Consider the following 23,581-nt stretch of genomic DNA (forward strand, 5'->3'; position numbering starts at 1 on the left):
GTGAATCCACCACCTCTCTGGGCAGCCCATTCCAACGCCTGATTACTCTCTCTGTAAAGAATTTTCTCCTGATATCCAACTTAAATTTCCCCTGGCGGAGCTTAAGCCCGTGCCCCCTTGTCCTATTGCTGAGTGCCCGAGAGAAGAGACCAACCCCCACCTGGCTGGAACTTCCCTTCAGGGAGTTATAGACGGTGATGAGGTCACCTCTGAGCCTCCTCTTCTCCAGGCTAAACAACCCCAGCTCCCTCAGCCTCTCCCCATAGGACTTATGCTCCAGTCCCTTCACCAGCCTCGTTGCTCTTCTCTGGACCCGCTCCAGCCCCTCAATATCCTTTCTGAACTGAGGGGCCCAGAACTGAACACAATACTCAAGGTGTGGCCTCACCAACGCAGAGTACAGGGGAAGGATCACTTCCCTGCTCCTGCTGGCCACGCTATTTTTGATACAGGACAAGATCCCATTGACCTTCTTGGCCACCTGGGCACACTGTTGGCTCATGTTGAGCTTCCTGTCAATTAGTACCCCCAGGTCCCTTTCTGCCTGGCTGCTTTCCAGCCACTCTGTGCCCAGCCTGTAGCGCTGCAGGGGGTTGTTGTGGCCAAAGTGCAGGACCCGGCACTTGGTTTTATTGAACTTCATCCCATTGGAATCAGTCCATCTCTCAAGTCTATCCAGATCCCTCTGGTTTTCAGATACACGAGTCCTTCCCTTGCACACACCCAGACAGACAGTTCATGGCAGCAGGGGCAGTATCTCCTGGGGCTCCTGCTGGTGCGCCCAGAGCCTGGATACAACTCAGCCCTTGTGGGGGCCACTTGCTCTGCCACTATCTGAGAAGCCCCATGGCCCAAGGGATGGGCACGGGGAGCTCTGTCCATGAAAGCACATCCCAGAGCTGCATCCAGGGGCTTTGCCAGGGTTTAGTACCGTAAATTCAAAGTGACACCGAGACACTCTTTGTCCCACAGAACCTCAAGGCTCCCCCATGAGGCTGATGGCAATTGTACTTGCTCAGGGTCATCTCCCCACACCACCACCAGGTGTGTGCTCGAGACTTGTCTCTTCAGTGCAAAGAGAGTCACCCTCTCTAGTCCTTCTGTGTCTCTCCAGGGAAGGCTAAAGAACTTCTGAGGGCTGGATGAGAAGCCAATGCAGATGGGAATGGACAACGCCCCGCCCTGGTGGTCCTTCGTGTCCTTCTACTGAGTTGAGAGCGATGGGAAAGAGAATGAACCTTTTGGCTGTGCCTCAGAGTGCCCATCAACCTACTGCAGATGTGTTGCTTCCAGCACAACCAGTTCAGATCTGACAGGCTGTTCCCTGGTCCTCTGAGTAAGGGGAGCAGGAGGAGGGACACAGAAGAGCTCTCCTCACGGAGGTTGCATCTCCATGAAGTTCAAAGCAGGTGGGAGAAGCTCTTGCTCCCCGTGGAGTCTCCAGGTTGACAAACTAACTGCACCACAAAGCCAAAGCTTCAAGGTTTTCTTTCCTGCTGATAAGGGCTGTCATTTCCTCTTTCCAGCGCTGCATCGAAATTGCCAGCCCGACCCCCAAAATTGCATCGGACAAGATTTCCTCCGACACTAAAGATGCCATCCTGGAAACTCTTGCTGCCCGTGGAGTCTTAAGGCTGACAAACCAACTGCACCAAAAAGCTAAAGCTTGTTGACTTTCTTTCCTGTCCATAAGGGCTGTCATTTCCTATTTTCAGATTGGTCTCCCAACTGCCAGACCGACTCGCAAAATTGCATATAAACAAAGATTCCTCCCAAACCAAAGATGCCAGCACAGAGAGCTCTTGCTCCCCAGGGAGTCTCCAGGCTGACAAACCAACTGCACCACAAAGCCAAAGCTTCCAGGCTTTCTTTCCTGTCCATAAGGGCTGTCATTTCCTGTTTTAAGCGCTGCATCGAAATTCTCAGCCCGACTCCCAAAACTGCATACGGACAAAGATTCTTCCCACACCAAAGATGCCAGCACAGAAAGGTCTTGCTCCCCGTGGAGTGTCCAGCTTGACAAACCAAGTGCACCAAAAAGCCAAAGCTTCAAGGCTTTCTTTCCTGTCCATAAGGGCTGACATTCCCTGTTTTCAGACCTGCCTCCCAACTGCCAGACCGACTCCCAAAATTGCATACAAAGATTCCTCCCACACCTACGGTGCCAGCACAAAAAGTTCTTGCTCCCCATGGAGTGCCCGGAAGGACACACAAACTCCAACACAAAACCAAAGCTTCAAGGTTTTCTTTCCTGCTGATAAGGGCTGTCATTTCCTGTTTCCAGCACTGCATCGAAATTGCCAGCCCGACCCCCAAAATTGCATCGGACAAGATTTCCTCCGACACTAAAGATGCCATCCTGGAAACTCTTGCTGCCCGTGGAGTCTTAAGGCTGACAAACCAACTGCACCAAAAAGCTAAAGCTTGTTGACTTTCTTTCCTGTCCATAAGGGCTGTCATTTCCTGTTTTCAGCTTGGTCTCCCAACTGCCAGACCGACTCGCAAAATTGCATATAAACAGAGATTCCTCCCAAACCATAGATGCCAGCACAGAAAGGTCTTGCTCCCCAGGGAGTCTCCAGGCTGACAAACCAACTGCACCACAAAGCCAAAGCTTCCAGGCTTTCTTTCCTGGCGGTAAGGGCTGTCATTTCCTGTTTTCAGCGCTGCGTCGAAATTCTCAGCCCGACTCCAAAAATTGCATTCGGACGAAGATTCTTCCCACACCAAAGATGCCAGCACAGAAAGGTCTTGCTCCCCGTGGAGTGTCCAGGCTGACAAACCAAGTGCAGCAAAAAGCCAAAGCTTCCAGACTTTCTTTCCTGTCCATAAGGGTTGTCATTTCCTGTTTTCCGAGTTGCCTCCCAACCGTCAGACCAACTCCCAAAATTGCATACAAACAAAGATTCCTCCCACACCAAAGATGCCAGCACAGGAAGTTCTTGCTCCCCATGGAGTGCCCGGAAGGACACACCAGTTCCAACTCAAAGCCAAAGCTTCCAGGCTTTCTTTCCTGCTGAAAAGTGCTGTCATTTCCTGTTTCCAGCGATGCATCGAAATTCTCAGCCTGATTCCAAAAATTGCATACGGACGAAGATTCTTCCCACACCAAAGATGCCAGCACAGAAAGCTCTAGCTCCCCGTGGAGTGTCCAGGCTGACAAACCAAGTGCACCAAAAAGCCAAAGCTTTCAGGCTTTCTTTCCTGTCCATAAGGGCTGTCATTTCCTGTTTTCAGACCTGCCTCCCAACTGCCAGACCGACTCCCAAAATTGCATACAAACAAAGACTCCTCCCACACCTACGGTGCCTGCACAGAAAGTTCTTGCTCCCCGTGCTTTCTGTGTGACTGGACGGTGAAGCTGTGGGAATGACCTGGCTAGTGCTCGGTGTGGTCCTAATTAAAGTGTCTTTTACTCCGTGTTCCCAGGCTCCCTCTTTCCCTTCGGTCGCCGTGGGTGTGCCGGACGCCTCTGGCAGGACTAACCCTGTGGCTTTTCTGTCCAACGTGCTGTGCTGTGTGCCTGCAGGTAAGAAAAGCTGGGAGTGCAGTCCCTCTGCTTTGCTTGCTGTGTCTCTTGGGTAGTGATTTTGGAGGGGAATCCCAGAGCGATTTGGTTTGAAGGGGACCTTCAAAGGCCAGCCTGTCTTCCGTGGGCAGGGACACCTTCCACTGTCCCCGGTTGCTCCCAGTCCCGTCCAGCCTGGCCTGGAACACTTGCAGGGGTGGGGCAGGCTCAGCTTCCCTGGGCAGTGTGCTCTAATATCTCTCCACTGGCACCATGAAAAATGTTGTCAGCGTGTTTTGTTGGACGCCGGTAAGCAGGACCCGGGTGAAGAGGACATTCTCTGAGGTGCTGGGAGAAGGAGGACTCGTGCGGGCACCTCCAGAGACAGCGGGAACGGGAGCGTGCTGCGGAGAAGGAAAATTCCAGGGGGTGGGTGCCGAGAAATTTGTCCTTCCCTCGCCCTGTGCTCTGCACTTAGCAATGGGTCAAGTGCAGAAGTTTCCTGGGGACCCTGGAAAAGGATGCCGGGTCTGCTAAGAAAAGTGGGGCCAAAGGAGCAGGACCTGGGTCGGCGTGCGTGGGAGAAACAAGGGATGGGTCATCCTCTGCCTCCGGGAGGGAGGGCAGCAGGAAAGGCCACGGACTAAAGCACTGAAGTGCCGTTCCCCAGGGAGCCCCTGCCCAGCACTGGACTTGCTTGTGCACTTGCTGTCCCTTTCCCAGCGGAGCCGAAGCGTCGGGTGCGGGTGCCAGGGGGATGGAGCTGCCGAGGACAAACTGGGAGGGTGTATGCGAGGGAAGGGGGGAGAAGGAGCTCTTGACGTGCTTTTTTTACTTCTTCATCCCACAGAATTGCCGCGAGAGGAAATACCTCAGAGGGGCTTCCCTCCAGGTAAGCCCTGAATATGCCAGGAGGTTTCAGCCGGTAGGAAAGGAGCTGTGGAAGAAAAGCAGCCTAAAAATAGCCAGCGGGGATCATCAGGTTTTCCAGCCAAGAAGCACAAGGAGAGAGATGAGGGAATCGGGTTCCAATTCCTAATGATTTGGTGGGTGCAGGAATGACTTGTGTGGGTTTTCCAGTGCCTTTTGATTCCTGAGATGGTTTTAAAATGATGGCTTTAGCAATCAACTAAATCGGAGATGTTGTTTTTGAGAGGAAATGGTGCCAAATAAATGCAGAGTTTTGGGTCAGTTTTGGGATGATTTGGGTCATTTTTTGGGGTCAGTTTGGGGTTATTGTTTGGGTGATTTGGGTCAGTTTTGGGTCAGCTTTTGGGATGATTTGGGTCAGTTTTGGGTCAGCTTTTGGGGATGATTTGGGTCAGTTTTTGGGGTCAGTTTTGGATCATTGTTTGGTGTGATTTGGGTCGGTTTTGGGTCAATTTTTGGGGAGCACTGGGTGTTACTGGGGGTTGTTGGGGAGCACTGGGTGTTTACTGGGGAGCACTGGGTGTTACTGGGGGTTGTTGAGGAGCACTGGGTGTTACTGGGGAGCACTGGGAGAGACAATGAAAAATAAAGAGAATAAAAAATAAACGAAATATAAAAGGAAATATAAAATACAAAAGAAAATTTAAAAAAATAAAAGCAAAAAAACTAAAAAGGAAATAAAATGAAAATGAAATAAAAGAGAAAAAAAGAAAAAAAAAAAAAGAAACCCCTTCTTGGGCACCCCGTTTCCTCTCCTCCTCCTCCCCCGAACCGTAAATTGCGGGGTCATCACCCCTAAAATGTGAGAAGGGGACCCCAAAATGTGGGTGGGGGAACCCTAGGGAGCCGAAAAAGCGGAGGGGGAGCTGCAGTAAGAAAGCGAAGCCAGGCGGTCGGGCGGCGGGGTGAGGGAAGGAAGCCGAAGTGGCGACGCCGGCGCATGCGCAGTTGTTGGCAAGACGCCGGCGATCACGTGGTAACTAAGGGCAGCCAGGAGAGGGACCGGCGACGCATGCGCAGTGCCGGCGCAGCGCTCCCTGCTCAAGTTAAAGACCGGTTCCGGCGGCAGGACGGGACTCGCGGTCTCCCGTCTCTCCCGGGGTGTGTGTGAGGGGAATAACATGGAGATTTTTGGGGTGAAAGCGCAGAAATTAGTGAGGAGGGACGCCAATTGGGTAAACTTGGTCACCGGAAGTAGAGAGCGACCGGAAGTCCTCCAAGGTCCCCGGCCCGGAAGTCCACCCCGAGGCCACACTCAAGATGGCGCTGCCAGGACCGGAACTTAGCCGAGGCCACACTGAAGATGGCGGCGAGAGGCCCCCTCGCCTCAGAGAGGCGTCTATCCTGTTGCCTGACCTCTGCCGCGACCCGGACCCCCGCCCCGCGCCCGCATCACCGTCTCGCCGCGCCGCTTCCCGCTGTGGGGACAGGGCGGGGCGCTCGGCGGCGCCGGGCGTGGGCGGCAGGTTCGTGGGCGGCGGCAGGCACCGGCACGGGCAGCCCCGTCTCGGCGCCGCGGCGCGCGGCTCAGGCGCGAGGACCCCAGGCGCTCAGGCCGCGCCGCCCGCCCGACCCGTTTCGCTCCGCTCCGCTCCCGCCCCCGCTCCCGCTCCCGTCCCCGCCCCGCTCGGTCCCGTCGTGCCCTGGAGATGCTGTCGGGGCTGCGCCGCCGCCTTCCCCCCCCGGAAGCGACCCACGGCGGCAGATCCGACGGAGATCGTCCCCGGGGTAAGCTGGGCGCGGCGCGGGGGCGCGACCGCTCTTCTGCCTCTCCCGCGGCCATCGGCCAAATAAATGCAGAGAGAGAGTGTGGAATCATCCGGGGATCCTGGAGTGGTTTGGGTTGGAAAAGATCTCAGGGATCATCTACTTCCATCCCCTGCCACAGGCAGGGACACCTTCTAATAGACATCCAGCCTGGCCTTGGCCACTTGCAGGGATGGGGCAGCCACAGCTTCTCTGTGCCAGGCCGCCTCCCCACCCTCCCTGGGAAGAATGTCTCCCTTATGTGCAATCTTTCCCTTTCTTCTGTGCAGGAAGTGTGCTGGGACAAGGGAATTGGCTCCCACGAGGCCGAGGATCAGAGCAGGCTCTGCACAGGGGACAACTTCCACTTCCGAATGGGGAAGGGCACCTTCGTCCCCACCCCCGGCAGACTGGGACGGAGTAACATCTGCCTGCAGCTGGCTGGAGTTCCCGTTGGCTCTGGGCTTTCTACCCACGGGCCGGGGATCATGGCCAGAGTCCTTCAAACCTGGGCAACAGTGGCCTTCACAGCATCCCTGCAGCCCGTCCAGGGCAGGTTGCTGCCCTTCGGCCCCTGATCACAGGTGGATGTAGAAGTAATGGTGTTTAGGGAATGTTGATTGTATTTCCCTGACTTTAGCAACGTGGTCATTAAAAAGAGAAAAATAACAAGTCTATGGAAATCCCCTGCACGTGGGAGCTTGCAGGCTCTGGGTTAAACTTGGCTCTCTAATGTTAAAACTGTGGGCGAGGGGCGGTGGCCGAGCAGGGCCAGCGGCGGTGCCGGACGGGGCCGGCCCGGGGGTCCCTTCCCCGCGGGGTCGCAGCCGCGGGACCCGCCCCCGCCCCGCGCTGCACCTCCTGGCGCGCCCCGCCCGGCGTTGGGGGCTGCGGCCGCTCCCGGCGCTGCCGAGGCTGCCGGGGAGGGACCGGCCTGTGCTGGGGGCACGGGGGGTTTGTTCCTTGTGTTCGAGGGCGGCAGCGGGAGCGGTGCTGCGGGGCAGGACGTGCCGGGTGGCGGGGCCTGGGGGCTGCAGCTCTCTGGCTTCCCGACTCGCTTTGTAGACATTTGCCACCTTCAGAGGAGGCACAAATCCCCGCGGAGCTGAGCAAGGGGTACGGGGAGTGCAGCTGGGTGCAGCGAGCTGGGGCGGGGCTGTGACCAGGGGAGGGTGTGCGCAGTCCCCCAAAACCAGCCCAAAAGAACCCCAGAGCCCACAGCGAAGCGGAGCGGGCACCTGCCCCTCCCTCCTGCTCGCGCCGACCCCGCCCCCCGGCTCGCCCCGCCTCCTCTCCCCGCGCGCCCGCCTGTGGCTCCCCCGTCCTTCCCTCCCATGCGGGACAGCCCCAGGTGTGGGCAGTGAGGGTGACAAGGGGCGGGACAGCCCCAGGTGTGGGCAGTGAGGGTGACAAGGGGCGGGACAGCCCCAGGTGTGGGCAGTGAGGGTGACAAGGGGCGGGACAGCCCCAGGTGTGGGCAGTGAGGGTGACAAGGGGCGGGCCGTGCTCGGTGGGGCACTTTTTATAGGGAGCTTCTGCAGGGGAGCAGTCGATCCCAGGAAATCTCTCAAGCAGTGATGGTGAGAGCATCTCGTAGGGACTGGGGGAAGCACCTGATGTACCCGGATTATCGCTCGAGGAAGGTGCCGAGGGATGAGCCCTGTTCCAGGAAGCAGCGCAGGAGAGGGGAGCAGCACACGTGAACAGGTGGGAGAGTGTGGGGGTGCAGAGAAGATGCAGCTCAGACTGGAGGAAAACCTTGGAAGTTTCTTTTATTGATACAAAGGTGCAAAGCAGAGAGTGAGGTGGAATATAAACACTGTAGGTGGTCGGGCAGGTGAACCAGGACTTAGGAGAGGAAATCGCTTTCCTGAGCACCTAAAGTTCCAATTGCCTCTCTCAGGAGCAGTCGAGAGGAGTTTCTACTTTGGGGCCGGTCTCCAAAGGCAGGCACCTGAAACTGCTGTGGGAAGCTTACTGCTGTAACCAGACAGTAATTTCCCCTGATATTTTAGCTACTAAACCCAGTGAGTTTTATTTCCTCTGTGCAGAGCTCTCCACTCTCATTGTAAGGCCATTTCCCCCGGCCCTCACCGCAGGACAGCGGCTCTTTCCCGGTTCAAACCTCGGCACAGCCACCGAACCGGGCGCGGGTCCGTGGAGCACTTCCTGATTCTCGTTATTACCTCACTCCACATCCCCCATCGCGAAGCACCCCGGGAGCTCAGCCCAGCACCGCGGGAGGGTCCCGGCAGCCCCGGGGCTCCTTCCGGCCCCCTCCGCGCCTCGTTCCGGTACCGCCAGGCTCACCCTTGTCCCACAGGTAGGACATGGCCACGCCGCGCTGCCCCGCCCCAGCTCCCGCCGCCCCAGCTCCCGCCACTCCCACTCCCTCTGCCCCGCTCCAACTCCCGCCATTCCGCTCCAGCCCCCGCCGCCCCAACTCCCGCTATTCTGCTCCAGTCCCTCCGCCCCAACTCCCGCTATTCTGCTCCAGTCCCTCCGCTCCAACTCCCGCCATTCCGCTCCAGCCCCCGCCGCCCCAACTCCCGCTATTCTGCTCCAGTCCCTCCGCTCCAGCCCCTGCCCGAATCCAATACCAACCCTCAATCCAATACCAACTATAATACCTGCTCACGTTAGGAGTCCTTTTCTCCGTCAGGCTCTTTACCTATCCTGATTTTAAGTCAGAGATGCAAACCAGGTGCTGCTGCTCCCAGAGCCTTTATACCGTCTTGGATTGGGCTACTCTTTTTCCCCCGGGGCCTCATGGGAAGGGAGGTGGGCACGGCCAGGGGTATATTAACCCCAGCCTTTGCCCAGGGAGGTCATTCAGCAACCAGGCTTCAATGGGATAAGAGCTCTCCTGTTCTTTTATTGAATGGGACTTCTCAAGCTATTTCTGCTTTATTGAAGCATCAGCTTTGGCATCCAAAGAAGCAGAGCTATATATGGCAATGAAGAGGATTATACTCAAATGCAGGGTTTTTAAATTTAATAATTTTGTGTGCTGTGTTGGTAAGGTGCTTTTGTAATTTGTCATCTTTTTTTCTTTTCCTTAGGAGCCTTCCATCTTTTGGGATCTCCCGATCATCTCAACTGCAGCTTGGCATTTTTTCACAAGTGTTATCTGGTCCTGAGGTGAAGCTACTCTGTGTTGAAGATGCTACAGACACCCAGGTGTGCAAGCAGTCAGTGGGGGGTTACAGCCCAGAGATGGAGTGAGGGCTGGGGTGCCAGCTTAGGAATTGCTAGGGGTGTTTTGAAGGTAGTATGGGTGGAAAGCAGTGTCCAGGAGCCCCCTAAATGCCTGTGAAGGCACCCACTGACTTTTCAGATGTGCCACTTAAGTTTTCCTCTCATTTACCCAGATATTCCGTGTGATTACAACTGCAGTCTTTGGCTGCAGGCAGTGACCCTGGGTGGTTTGCCAAAAGAGAAGGGAGACTCTTTGAGCTCTCCCTATCTATCTGGGTGACTTTGGTTAGGGTTTCTTTACCACGTCAGAAGGACAGGGTGTAAAGCAGAGTTGAACAGAAAAGAGGCCAGAGGAGCAGAGCAAGAAGGTGGGTCATCACCTGACATCAGCACAAAGATGTGGCTTTTAGCTCCACATTTATTTGATGTGTTAAGGATTTTGTTGGTTTGGTTTGGTTTTTCTTTGTTTTCAGCTGCAGAGCCCTGGGCCCAGGAGGCTCTAGGCACCGGAGGGGAGGTGATCCGGGTGAGTACTGGTGAGCAAGGTGAGCATTGACTCCAGGACAGGACTAGATGGTCTTTTACAGGTGTTGTGGTGAATCTGTGCACATGCTTTGTTTCTTGTGTTTTCCAGGGGTTCTGCCACCTTCTAACAGACAGTCCAATGCTTCAGGGACCCTGTCGGTAAGAGGTCCGGGAGAGGTAGGTAGGAGCTACCACAGGAAAGCCATCCTTTCAGGCAGTACCTCAGTATATACATTTGCCTTTGGCTTTTTTACTTTGCAGAGAATGTGTGCAGCCTCAGAGGGCCGGAGCCACCTGCCAATTAGGTTTGATGGTCTTCAGCTGTCCTTGTGAGTAATCCCCTAGTACTACGAGGCTCATCAATTAAGGCTCAACCTTTTCCAGTTGCGGGTGCCATCCGGCCTGCCTTTGGCAAAGAAGGAGCATTCAGGTTGAGTCAGGGAGGTAACGAGGAGGTCCTGGGGTCTCCCTTACGTGGTGTTTCTGAAAGTAACTTTTTTTCTCACTCCCCCAGGTACAACACATGGTGACGGCAGCAGCCTCCAACTCGGGTCGGAGCCAGTGGCCCGAGAACCTCTCAGCTCAGGGGAGGGTGAGTAGCCAATTGCAGGGTTATCTCCCACGTGCTTCTGGAGTCTTGCATCAGTTTCGGTTTTCTTTCTCGTAGCCGAGCGAGTCAGGGATCACAGGACCCTCTGAGCCAGCCGGGCGTCCTTCCTTGGCATCGAAGATGGATTCACATCCCCAGCTGTGGGAAAGATAAGTGGAGGACTCCCACCTGGAGAGGGGATGAGAGCTGGGTCCAGTTTTATGGTTAGGAGGGAGGGATTTTCAAATGAGCAGAGGGGAAAGGGTCTGCCCTAACAGGCCCCTAGCACACATAGGAGGAGCAGTTTACTTTTCATCAGTGGAGTAGGATGTGCAGGGCAGAGCTGTTCAGGTCTGTGTCATGTCCTTTGTCCAGTCTGTGTTTTGTGTCTTACAATTCATAATCACCGTGTCTTTGCTTTCTGCCCTCAAAGTTCTTATCTGAGATGTCAAGGCATCATTCCTAGGGTCTTGAACCTTTGCACTGCCCAGCCCAGTGCCCATACCATCCGTTCTTTGGCTCGCTAGCTTGGACGTGCATCAGAATTGCATCTGAGAAGTGTCAGGTCAGGTGTCTTTTACAGCCTCCTCACAGGTTGTATCGGTGGCTGTGCCATGCAGTCATCCTTTGTAACCGCCCAGGACTTCTGAGAATCCAAGAAGATTCTGAACATAGCATTGTCTCCCATCCATCTTAGCAATTTTGTAGGCAGTTCTTGTCCCAGGCCATTCTGCTAGAGTGTCTTTTCAGGCTCCTCAGAGCCTCCTCCGTTCAGTCTCGCCGTATCCTCCGTCTTCTCGTGCGGCAGCACATCCATTTTGGCGTCGTTCCTCTCTGAGTTCTCTCTCCTGGTTGCACCACAGCACTTGTCTGGAAATGTGTCCTTGGAGTTTGTGTTGGGCCTGGAACTGCTCTGCCCTGCGTGGGGAGTGCGAGAACCTGGCCATGGACAAATGCCAGCTGCATTTGGTTCCATGAGCCCCCACAGTGTCCCAGGGTCCCTTTGGTTCCATGAGCCCCCACAGTGTCCCAGGGTCCAGCACTTCCCTGGGCCCAGCCCTTGTGTGCCAGGGCCAGCATTGCCCAGTGCTCCCCAGGGCCTGCCCAGACTGGAGATCCCAGTCACCCACCTGTGCCCATTGCCCGTCAGCCCCTTTATCTCCCAGCTCCCTGTTTCCCTGATCCCAGGCTCCTGGTGCCCCAAGAAGGGGGGCAGTGCCAGCCCCCCTTGCCTGCAGAGACTGGGGAGCGTCCTCCTCTGTGACATCACATTCTCCTCTGTGACATCACGTCCTACCCATGACATCACATTGTCCCTGTGACATCACATCCTCCTCTATGACTGTCGTGGTTTGAGACCCCTAAAATCCAATTCCCAGGTCCAAGCCCCCTCCCACATCTCACCCCAGTGTGAGAGGGGTTTCCCAGACACAACACAAGACTCAATATGGGATGAAGGGAATTTTATTACAATCACTACAAAAAAAGTATTATAATACATCATATACATAATCCTAACTGTCTCTCCTATGATTAATCAGTATTTACATTGGATCAAATCTCTTCTCTCTCCAATAAAAGTTCAGAAGTGAAGAAGGGGAAGATCCTTTCTACTTATGAGCAGCAGTGTCTCTCTTCTTCCATGCAGCAGCTGTAGCTGGATTGTTGTAGCTGGATCTCTTTCCAATAGACACCAGGGGGGTCTCCTCTCACCCCTCTTGGCTCCTCGACTCCAATCAAAGGTCTCTCTCTCTTCCGTGGACTGCGATAGCAGGGACAGGCTCGCCTCACCGTGTTATATCATGAAGTGCAGGGGGCTTTGTGACGGTCCCTTCCTCAGGGGATTCAAGCTCCCCTGAGTCAGAACGTTAGGGCAGCTTTCAGTTGAAAGTCTTTGCCTGGAGCGGTCCATCAGAGCTCCTGTGCTCTGTCTCAGGCTGCCAGCTGGGCAGCAGCGGGGGCGAGGCCCTCCTCCGCATTCCTTCTGCCCGTCCCGCTCCAGCTCCGGGACGTCTCCGAGCTCTCAGCTCCTCTCTCCCCAGTGCTGCTGCATTCCAAGACTCCCCTCAAGTGGGAGTCCACCCCCTCCTCCTCTCTGGGAGGTCTCAGAGGGGTTTTGGGGAATTTTGGATTCAGCTCTTACCCCAGACTCTGTCTCTGTCGAGCTTAGTCTTGCTCTGTTGCCGGCTCTGTCTCTCCCTCAGACATCTCTCTGTCTCTCTGCTCAGCTGCATGCTTGTTTCTGATCTCCTGGGCTTTCTGCCATAGCCTCTGCTCAGTGCTGTCTCTGCTGCTGCCTTTCCATCTTCTGCTGCCCACTCCCAGTGGAGAAAGACTCCCAGCTTCTCAGTCACAGCCCTGGGTCAGTTTAACACTGTTCCCGAGTTTCTCTGACCCCAGCTGGGGGCTGAGGGGCCGTGGCCCCCCAGTGGGGCTCCTGCCCCCTCTCCTCATGGCTTCAGAACATGGCTACTTCTTCTCCAACAACTCCATCATCCTCCTTTTGCAGTCTGATGGGATATGTTTAATTTTGCAGGAGTGCTGATTGGGTCAACCCCAAGAGAGACACCACCCCCTCAGGGGTTACCATTTTTTTAACTCCGGGGGAAAACTCTTTTTTCCCCCACCACAGTGACATCACATCCTTCTCTGTGACATCACATCCTTCCTGTGACATCACATCCTTCACATTCTTGCTGTGACATCATATCCTCCTCTGTGACATCACATCCTCCTCTGTGGCATCACATCCTCCTCTATGAAATCACAACTCCCTGTGACGTGACATCCTTCTATGTGACATCATATCCTTCCTGTGGCATCACATCCTCCTATGTGACATCACATCCTCCTATGTGACATCACATCCTCCTCTGTGACATCACATCCTCCTATGTGACATCACATCCTCCCTGTGTCATCACATCCTCCTCTATGACATCACAGCTCCCCTGTGACATCACATCTTTCCTGTGACATCAAATCCTTCTCTGTGACATCACTTCTCCTCTGTGATATCACATCCTTCCTGTGACATCACATTCATCATATGACATCGCATCCTTCCTGTGATATTATATCATCCCTGTTACTTCACGTCCTTATTGTGGCATCACATCTTTCCTATGACATCACATCCTTTCCATGACATCACATCCTTCCCATGACATCACATCCTTCCCATGACATCACATCTCCCCTGTGACATCACAACTCCCCTGTGACATCACATTCATCACTGTGGGGACTGGGGCGGACTGGGGGCACTGAGAGGGACTGGAGGGGACTGGAGGGACTGGGAAAGATTGGGAGGGACTGGAAGTGACTTGAAGACACTGGGTGAGACTAGGGGGAACTGGGGGGGACTGGGAGGGGATTGGGAGCAACTGGGGGTGATTCAAAGAAACCTCTGCCAATCTGAAAAGCACTTTTATTACGGCCGGGGAATGCAAAGGGGTAGGTGTCCTCCCCAGAGCACTCCGCCGAGCCAGGAAATAACATAGCCTTTTATACAGTTTGAAAGTAGCAAGCTCAAAATTATCTTTACACACACTCTTTTTGCAGTCTGTCTTATCTAAATAGACATCTAGTTTTACTTCCTATTCTTACTGTTATAGAGTAGTTACATCAAGTTTTATCATTTCAAACAGTTACAGGTTATACACATACACTCCTTTGCAGTTTGCTTTATCTAAATAGACAGTTTTACCTCCTATTCTTACCATTATAGAGTAGTTACATAAAGTTTTATCACTTCAAACAGTTTCAGGTTATACACCCTTCTCTACGTGCTAAAAGCTTTTCCCTGTTCTCTAAGCTTGTTATCTCAATTGCCCACAGTTTGGTCAGAGACTTTTAAGCAGTTTTACATTTTGCAAAGTCACACCTTCGTAGCTAAATATCTAATATTTTATTTCATTCTCTATTTCAGTGGGAACTGGGAGGGACTGGAGGGAGATTGGGAAGGACTGGGGCGGACTGGGAAGGGAATGAGTGGGACAAACTGGGAGGACCCGTGTTTGACTGGGAGGGGACTGGGAGCAATTGGGGGGCACAGGGAAGGACTGGGGGAGCACTGAGTGGGACTGGGAGGTACTGGGAGGAACTGGGGGGGCACTGGATGGGACTGGGAGGCACTGGGAGGAAGTGGGAGGGCAGTGAGAGGGCCCCTCCCCAACTGTGACCCCCCTGTGACCTCCCTTGTGCCCCCCCACGTTCCTGGGGTGCCACGGGAAGAACATTCTGCTGTCCAACGGGAACAGAACGGCCTCCAGGCTCTCCAGCTACAACCAGGGGCTGGTGGTCGTGGGGCAGCCCCTCCCCCCCAGCCGCCTCTTCCACGTACCCCTCCCTGGTGACGTCACAGGGGAGCGCGGTGATGTCATACGGGGCATGGTGATGTCATTTGGGACCATGGTGATGTCACAGGTGACCATGGTGATGTCACAGGGGAATGTGGTGGTGTCATAGGGACTGTAGCGACATCATAGGGGCTGTGGTGCTGTCACAGGGGAGAATGGGGATGTCATAGGAGAACGTGGTGATGTCATAGAGGAACGTGGTGATGTCACGGGGGAATGTGGTGATGTCATAGAGGGCAGGGTGATGCCATATGAGAATGTGGTGATGTCATAGGGGAGCATGGTGATGTCATAGGGGAACGTGGGGATGTCATAGGGGAATGCAATGATGTCACAGGAGAATGTGCTGATGTCATAGGGAGAGTGCTGATGTCATAGGGGAACGTAGTGACATCACAGGGGAACGTGCTGACATTTGGGGGTAGCTGTGTGATGACATCACTCCGTGTGTCGATGACATCACCGCGGTTGTCGATGACATCATGGTGACGTCACGGTGACATCACCCAGGTGCAGATCGACACCCTGAACCCGCAGTGGAGCTCCTCGCTGGCCCTGGGGGTCACCGGGACCCCCCTGGGCGCTCCCCCCTCCCTGCCTGCACCACGGTTACATGTGCCCGGCCTGGAATGGTCAGGGAACCCCCACAATATCCCCCCAACCCCCCCCCCCCGGGACCCTCAAACCTCTCCTGGGACCCCCAACCCCCCTCGGAACCCCCAACATCCACCAGGGACCCCCAACCCCCTCCAACCCCATACTGGATCCTGCAGAGGAGGGGGGTCTTCCACAGTGCCAGGAAGGTCAGGGAGACCACCAAAAACACCCCCTGACCACCCCCCCCCAGAGCCCCAAACCACCCCCAGGGCCCTCAGATTAACCCGACCCCCCTGGGACCCCCAACATCCACCAGGGTGGATCCACCAAACCCCCCACCCATAGCCTGGATCCTGCAGAGGAGGGGGGTCTTCCACAATGCCAGGAAGGTCAGGGAACTGCCTTGCTCCCAGCATTGAAGAAACAAATACCTTGCTGCTTAAAGATGCCAAGTCTCTGAGCAGTTCTGTTATTCCAAGGTTTTTCTGCAACAGTTCATATCCCCCCTTGGAGTCTGTTTTGCCCGTGAAGGTGATCAGGAAGTGACCTCTGCCAGCCCTTGGCTCATGAATGAATCCTTGGCTGGTTTTTTCTCTCCTCTGTCCAGTTGCAGAGGGGAGTGAGAGAGCGGCTTTAGGGGGTCCCTGGTGTCCAGCCAGGGCCAACCCACTACACCTGCTGTCTGTGCCCTGTGACTGGACCTGGTGACAGTGATGGAACGGAGCACGATGATCCTCCCTCCCTTCCCTGGGTGCTGCTGGACAGACCTGGTGTCTGAGCCCAGCGGGAACACCTGATCCCCGTCTGTGCACTTGTCCCTTGAGGGGACAGGCACCCCTCTCGTACCCAGCCCTTCAGCCCCTCTGCCACCCACCACCACAGCAATAATTCCTCCCATCAGACCCCAAAGCCAAACCCCAAAGCCGCCGAGCGCCGGCAGCGCCGGGAGCCAGACCCGGCAAAGGGCTCCTGCCCCTGCGCTCTCCCGGCGGGCGGGAGAAGCCGTGCCTGGAGCCGCTCGCTTTGCGCTGGGCTCTGCTGCCTCTGCCCCTTCCCACCACCCCACCTGCTTTTGGACAAACCTATTTCTTCATCCTGAAATGGGGGGCCGGGCGGGATGGTGTTGCCAGGTCTTCCCAGCTCCTTTTGTTTCTCAGCTCTGCCTGGCTCCGGGGCACGGCTCGGCCTTCGGCTCTGCCCGGCTCTTTTTGCCCTTTGGGTCTCCCTGGTTCCTTCCAGCCCTCAAGAGTTCACAGCGACATCGCTTTTGGGTCCTTTGATATCGGCCCAATGCTGCTTCTCTGTGGCACAGCGGGGCCTCCTGGAGCCATGGGGACATTGGGACACTCCAGGGACACATGGAATCAAGGCTGCCCCTTGACCCTGCGGGACCTCCTGGTACCCTGGGGCACCTCTGACACTCTGGATGGCAAGGAGGAGCCTGTGACAATGCAGGGCCTCAGGGACCCAAAGGCACCCTGTGACACTGGGGCACCTCGTGGTTATCGGTCTCTTCTGACAGTTCTGTGCAACCACAGAGAGGCAAAACAGTGGAGCCTGAACGTGTTGATCCAAACTATTCCCATCTCATCTGAAGATGTCCCTGCTAACAGAGGTCCTGTGTGTTCCCTCTGCTCTCTGGGCACTTGCATCCTTTGAGAGCTGCCCATCACTCTGGTAGCCAAGAGCACAGGGCGGGGGATCCCCTGGAGGGGGAGCAGAGACATCTTTCCTAGATCACCTTGTTCAGAGCCCCATCCAAGCTGGCCTTGAATGTTTGCAGGGATGGGGCATCCACCACCTCCCTGCAAATGTGTTCCTGTGTTTCAACATTCTCACTAGAAAATAGTTCTTCTTTATCTCTGGTCTGAACTTGCACTTTTTTAGTTTAACTTCCTCACCCCCTGTCCTATTGTGACAGGCCCTGCTGAACCCTTTGCCCACATGTCTCTAAAAAGCTGCCTTGAAGTACTGGAAGGCCTCAAGGAGGTCTCCCCACAGCCTTTTCTTCTGCAGGCTGAAGAGCCCCCACTCTCTCAGCCTGTCTCCATGCGAGAGGTGCTGCAGCCCTGGGATCCCCTTGGTGGCCTCCTCTGGAAGTGCCCCAAGAGGTGCGTGTCTTTGCTGTGCTGAGGAGCCCATGGAGCTGCAGGAGATGCCAGGGCTGGCAGGGGAATCCCCCCAAGCCATTGCCATTGCGGGCGGGTGCGTTGCAGACAGCCAGAGGAGCCCAGAGCTGGAGGCAGCACTGCAGGGGGGTCTCAGCTGAGCGGAGCAGAGGGGCAGAACCCCCCTGCCCTGCTGCCCACGCTGTGGGATGAGCCCAGGACACGGGGGGTTGTGGGCTGTGAACTCCCATTGCTGGCTCCCATCCTGCTTTTCATCCCCCACTATCCCCATGGCCTTGGATGCAGGGCTGCTCTCCATCCCTTCAGCCCCGAGCCTGGCCCTTGAGATCTGGGGGCATTTGACACCCGCTGGCTCCTTTGATCCCCTTTCCCATCCCTCCCAGAGCACAGGGAAGGACTGAGGGGCCTTGGCTGATTGTCCCTGACCCTCCCCTGCCCCGACACCAAGCTGTGCTCCTTGGGGACGGTGCTCGGACAGCCCCAGTCAGACCCTGTTTCCCGCTGTGCCCCCAAACCACCGGGTGCCCCAGGGGACGTGGGAACACACATGGACACGGGAAGGCACCCGTGGAGGTGGGAACACACCCACCCAGACAGACACAGAGCATTTGTTTTGCTGCAGGGGTTTATTGATTCTTGCAGGGAAATTGCCAGGGCACCCAGGGGATCAGGGGGGTCCTCCAGGGATGATCATCTCCTCATGCCCCTGGAGGGGGCCAGGACAGGGGTGTCACCACCACTTCCAGTCCTGAAAGACAGAGCCCCAAACGTCACCCCCGGTGTTCACAGGGACATGGGAGGGGCCTTGTCCCCACCCTGTCTGTCTGCAGGGAGCTGGGGCAGGAGAAGGGAATTGGATGCTGAGATCCATGTGGCCCCAGAGCCCCTGAGCCCGGGATGCTGTGACACCTCCCCGAGCCCCTCCCTGCCCTCTCGGTGAGCCTGGGGGTCTGCAGAGCCCCCAGTGCAAGGCAAGGCTTGGGGGCAGCTCTGTCCAGCTGCCCCGGGACACGGAGCAGGGACAGCCCCCTGCGTGTCCCTCTGCTGTCCCCAAGCTCTGCCCACTGCAGAGGGCTCAGGGACCCCCCAGGGCCCTGCCAGGCTCCTTTGGGGGGCTGAGGACCCTCCCATATTTCTCACCTGGACATGCAGAGAGGCAGCCGAGCGTCACTGGCGCATCAGCTCCACCTGGTCAGCCACGGGGGGCTGGGGACAAAGGCAGGGTTAGAGACACACTGGGTTGGTTCTGGGATGAACTGGACTGGACTGGGACAAACTGGGCTGAACTGGGACACACTGGGATGTACTGGGGCACACTGGGCAGGACTGGGACACACTGGGATTCTGGGGAGGGTGGTGACCATGAGAGGGGAGGGTCTGGGCCCAGCAGAACTCGGGGTACCCACCTCAGACCTCTTCACTCGACCGATATCCATGCCTCCCTGGAGAGAGAGCATGAGGTGTCACTGGTCACTGGGGTGTCCCCAGGCCCAGGAGGGATGGGGGGACTACATTTCCCCCCATTTCCCACACTGGGGACATCCCAACTCCAGGACTTACCCCAACACATCCACCTCCTCCTTGTCCCGAGATTGGCTGGGGAAGGAAAGCAAAGGTTTAAGCAGGATTGGCCCCTGTGGGGCTGGGGGGAGAGACACGGGTGTCCCCAGACCCCCCAGCCCATGGTTGGCCCCTGGTCTGAGGGGGAAAATCCCTTCTGCTCCCCCCAGCCCCACTGCACCCAGTTTCCCCCGGGATCCCTGTTCCTGCAGGGCCCAGGGTGGGAATGGAGACAAGGAGAGCCAGGGGAATTCAGGACCTGCAGGAGGGTGGGGGGAGGAGGAGGGGACCCAAAGAGGGTGAAGTGGGGGGAATTGGGGATCCCACAGGATGGGCATTGGGGTGTGGAAGGGATGGGACTGTGGGGGATGCAGGTGAGGAGGAAGGGATGGCAGTGGAGGGGACCCAGGGAATGAAGCCGGGCAGGGGTGGGGGCAGGAGAAATGGGGAGGGGGAGAAAACTGGAAGGGACTGGGAGGGTCTTTGGGACTGAGGTGTCAAGGAAGGGGATTTCTGGACACGAGTGTCATGGGCAATGGGAAAGGGAAAGGATTAGAGGAGAAAGAGGGGAAGAAATGGTGTGGGAATGATGCCCTGTGTGTGTGTGGTGGGGTGGACTGGGGTGTGTGGGAATAGAGTGGGGACCCTGAGGAAGGGCCTTCCTGGTGCACATTGGGGTGGACTGGGGAGCACTGGGATGGCCTGGAGGGTGGTGGCCACCAGAGGGGAGGGTCTGGGCCCAGCACAATCCCTGGTACCCACCGGGCCGCCGATGACGCCTCCCTGTAGAGAGACAAGGAGACATCACTGGTCACTGGGGTGTCCCCAGTGCCAGGAAGGGATGGGGGGCCCAAAGTGCCCCCACTTCCCACACTGGGTGCTCCCCAACTCCCAGACTTACCTCCCCACATTGGACGCTGTCGACCTCAATGGGCTGCAGGAGGAGAGCAAAGGCTTGGTTGGGGTTGGCCTTGTGGGGCTGGGGGGGACACGGGTGTCCCCACCCCCTCCAGCCCCGGCTGCCCCCCGGGCTGAGCGGGGCTCTATGGGATTGCGGCTCCCAGGCAAGCTGGGGACACCAGTGCAGGGGGAAAGGCAAGGCATTGAGGGCAAAGCCTGGAGGAAAGGCCCTGGGAAGGGGCCATGGCAGGGCATTTCCCAGTTGGTGCCAGTTCAGCCTGGCCAGGCCTTGTCCCACTTGAGCCCAGGGTGGAGCTTGGGCCTGTTTGTCCTCCTTGGACTCCAGTGGGGCTTGGCCCAGTTCCACCCAGTTTGGGTTGGGCCTTTGCCTTGGCTGGCAAAGAGAGGAGATGGTGGGGAGATGCCCCAGGGGACCAAGAGGATGGGATGGGGAGGCCCAAAAAGGTGGGATTTGGGGTCAGAAAGAGCAGGAAGCGTTGGGACTGTGCCAGGACGGAGGCGGGTGCAAGCATCCCGTGAGGAAGCGGAGCTGCAGCAGCAGGAGTTGAATTGTGGGAAGGGGAAGGAGAGAGGGAATTGTGGCCAGAAGAAAGTGGCCTGGCCCGGGGCTGGGGGTGCTGGGGAGCTCTGGGGAGCCCCTGGATTGGGAAGGGGCCCATCCCTGAGCCCATGGCCGTGGCATGGGGGCCTCACCTTGGCATCTGCCGGGGGGCTCAGCAGGATGGTGAAGAGCAGGGCCGCGCTGAGCACAGCGACCTTCATCTTCCTCTGGGCCTGGGCAGCGCTGGCTGAGGCTGCACAAGGGCAGGAGCACATTTATCCCTGCCGGGACTCCTCCCTGCCCCCTCCCCGAGAGCCCCCGGGGCAAAGCCCGGCTGGGCACAGCCCCCAGCCCTGGCCACAAGCCCAGCCCTGGCACAGAGTCCATCCCGCCTGCGGCACCCATCCAGCCACCTTCCCCGGCATCCCTCCAGCTTCCTGCACGGGGCAGCTGCCCCTGGAAGGGCCCAGGCCCCTGGGGGTGCCAAGGGGGTGGGCAGGGAGCTGAAAGCAGCTGCATACCCTGTGGGGACAATCCCACACAACACAATCCATCCTCAGACAGCCCCCAAAGCCTGATCCCCCCATGTGCTCCTGCCCATCCCTTCCAGAGCTTTCCCTCTGGGACACCCCAGAGTTCAGCCCAGCCCCAAACCCGGCATGTCTGAGCACAATTGTCCCTGTTCCCACTCCAGCCCCTTGGCTGAACGCGGGGCTGACACTGCCCCCCTTCTTGGGGCACCAGGAGCCCGGGATCAGGGAAACAGGGAGCTGGGAGATAAAGGGGCTGACGGGCAATGGGCACAGGCGGGTGACTGGGATCTCCAGTCTGGGCAGGCACTGGGGAGCACTGGGCAATGCTGGCCCTGGCACACAAGGGCTGGGCCCAGGGAAGTGCTGGGGTGGTGGCAGTGCCCGGCTCCAGCCCATTTGCGGGCACTGCAGCCCACAAGTGGTGCAGGCCCAGCCACGGCCTCCCCGAGCAGAGCCCAGAGGGGCAGATGCCCTTTGCTGGCCCTGCCCCTGTCCCAGCTGGGCACACCGTGTCCTCCCGCATCAGCCGGGCCCCGCTCTGCTCAGCTGGCCCAGGCCGGGGGGGCCAGGCACTGGCAGCCCAGCAGGGCTCTGGCTCCACACTGGGCTGGCCCTGGCACACAGCTGCCCCAGTGCCCCTGTCCCCAGGGATGGCCCTGCCCTGCCCTGGGCCCAGCTCTGGCCCTCAGCAGGATGGCACCTTCCCGCCCCACTCTCCCTCCCTCCCCACCTGCCTCACAGGCCCCTCTGGGCTGGGACCCCCGTGGGCACAGATCAAGGACAGGCACTGAGCGGGGGCTCCCGCCACCTGCCACAGCCTCAATTCTCCACTCCCCTTTGGCCACAGTTCCGCAACACCTTCCATCCTTACGGGCCCCTGACCACACACAAGAGACCATTGTGGGGCAGCTGGGAAAACATCTCAGCTGAATGACTTGACTGTTTGCCTTGCATTTTCCCCAGGAGCCGGCAGTGACCTGGAAGATTTTCCTTTTGCCCCTTTCTGCTTCGTGCCTCGTTTGTTGGATAATTGAGGAACGTTGACAGAGGAGGGGCTCAGGGGAGGTGAAGCCGCTCAAGAAGGAGGCATTTACAGCCCCTCAACACCAAAGGTCCCACTCTGGACCATCCAAATGGTGGGAGCAGCAGCTCATTGGAAGAGGGAAATGTCCCCAGTTTGGTGTTTGAGAGAGATGGATGAGAGATGTGACCAGGGTGCCTGAGGTGCAGCTGATCCCCCCTGGACTGTCTCCTTCCTTCCCCCTGAGCAGGGCTGGGAGCACCTGGGGAAATTCCTCTTGTTCCTGCAGTCCCTGCTCTGGGATTTTTCCCACCCTCAGGTTCCAAATGTATTTTGGGCCTGGATGTTCTCCTCAGGCCGTGACCCGCAGGGAGGTGTTGGGGTGACTCCCAGAGGGAAAGGGGAGGAGAAAAGGGGGCCCTGTTCTACCCACATTTACATCTCCCTTCCCAATTTCCTGATGCCCTCAGATTCCCAGAGTCCCTCAGTAGCTGCACGAGGGGGGGGCAGGACCAGACTCAGCAGGAGGTGTCTGTCCTGTTGTCCTGGTTTTGACTGGGATAATGGACTGGTTTACAGTCACTGCCCACGACAGAGACTTGCCTTGTCTCAGCACAGAATCATGGAATCATGGACTAGTTTGAGTGGGAAGGGACCTTAAAGCTCATCCCGTCCCACCCCCTGCCATGGGCAGGGACACCTTCCACTAGCCCAGGTTGCTCCAAGCCCCATCCATTATGGCCTTGGACACTTCCAGGGATGGGGAAGCCACAGTTTCTCAGGGCAACATGTGCCTGAGTCTCCACCCCTCACAGGGAAAACTTTCTTCCCAATATCCCTCTAAGCCTGCCCTCTGCCAGTGGGAAGCCATTCCCCCTTCTCCCATCACTACAGCTCCTTGGCCAAAATCCCTCTGCAGCTCTCTGGGAGCCCCTCGAGGCACTGGAAGGGGCTCTAAGGCCTCTCTGGTGCCTTCTCTTCTCCAGGTTGAACAATCCCAATTGTCTCAGCCTGTCCCCAGAGCAGAGGGGCTCCAGCCCTCAGAGCATCTTTGTGGCCTCCTCCCCCGGATCCACTCCAACAGGTCCATTCCTCCTGATCTGGGCCCCCCGAGCTGGAGGCAGCACTGCAGGTGGGGTCTCACCTGAGGGCAGCAGAGGGGCACATTCCCCTCCTCCCCTGCCCCCGGGATGAGCCCCGCACACGGGGGGTTTCCGGGCTGGCTCGTGTCCCATTTGTCACCCAGAGCACCCCCAGAGCCCTCTCCCAGCAGGGACTTCCATCCCTTCCTCCCCCAGCCTGCACCGATCCCGGGGGTTGCCCTGACCCGGCTGCACCACCTTGGTCTTGTCCAACCTCAGCAGATTCCCGTGTGTGCCGGGAAACGGGGGGAAGGGGAATTCACCCGACTCTTGGAGATTT

The 23,581-nt window shown here is 57.2% G+C and overlaps 2 long non-coding RNA genes across 2 annotated transcripts; one reads left to right on the plus strand and one right to left on the minus strand.

The window, feature by feature from the left end:
• The first annotated feature begins 4,362 nt into the window (after positions 1 to 4,362).
• On the plus strand, positions 4,363 to 6,881 carry LOC114001300. The gene is made up of 2 exons (XR_005567093.1): positions 4,363 to 4,400; positions 6,475 to 6,881. It is a non-coding gene; the product is annotated as an uncharacterized LOC114001300 (long non-coding RNA).
• Positions 6,882 to 18,190: 11,309 nt separating this feature from the next.
• Positions 18,191 to 20,806, minus strand: LOC120325207. The gene is made up of 7 exons (XR_005567092.1): positions 20,758 to 20,806; positions 20,045 to 20,077; positions 19,906 to 19,926; positions 19,144 to 19,179; positions 18,990 to 19,025; positions 18,724 to 18,789; positions 18,191 to 18,331 (listed from the first exon to the last, which is right to left on the minus strand). It is a non-coding gene; the product is annotated as an uncharacterized LOC120325207 (long non-coding RNA).
• Positions 20,807 to 23,581: the final 2,775 nt, after the last annotated feature.

This window comes from Pipra filicauda, unplaced genomic scaffold (genome assembly GCF_003945595.2).
Source record: "Pipra filicauda isolate LSUMZ 115617 unplaced genomic scaffold, ASM394559v2 scaffold885_size103695_pilon, whole genome shotgun sequence".
NCBI lineage: Eukaryota > Metazoa > Chordata > Aves > Passeriformes > Pipridae > Pipra > Pipra filicauda.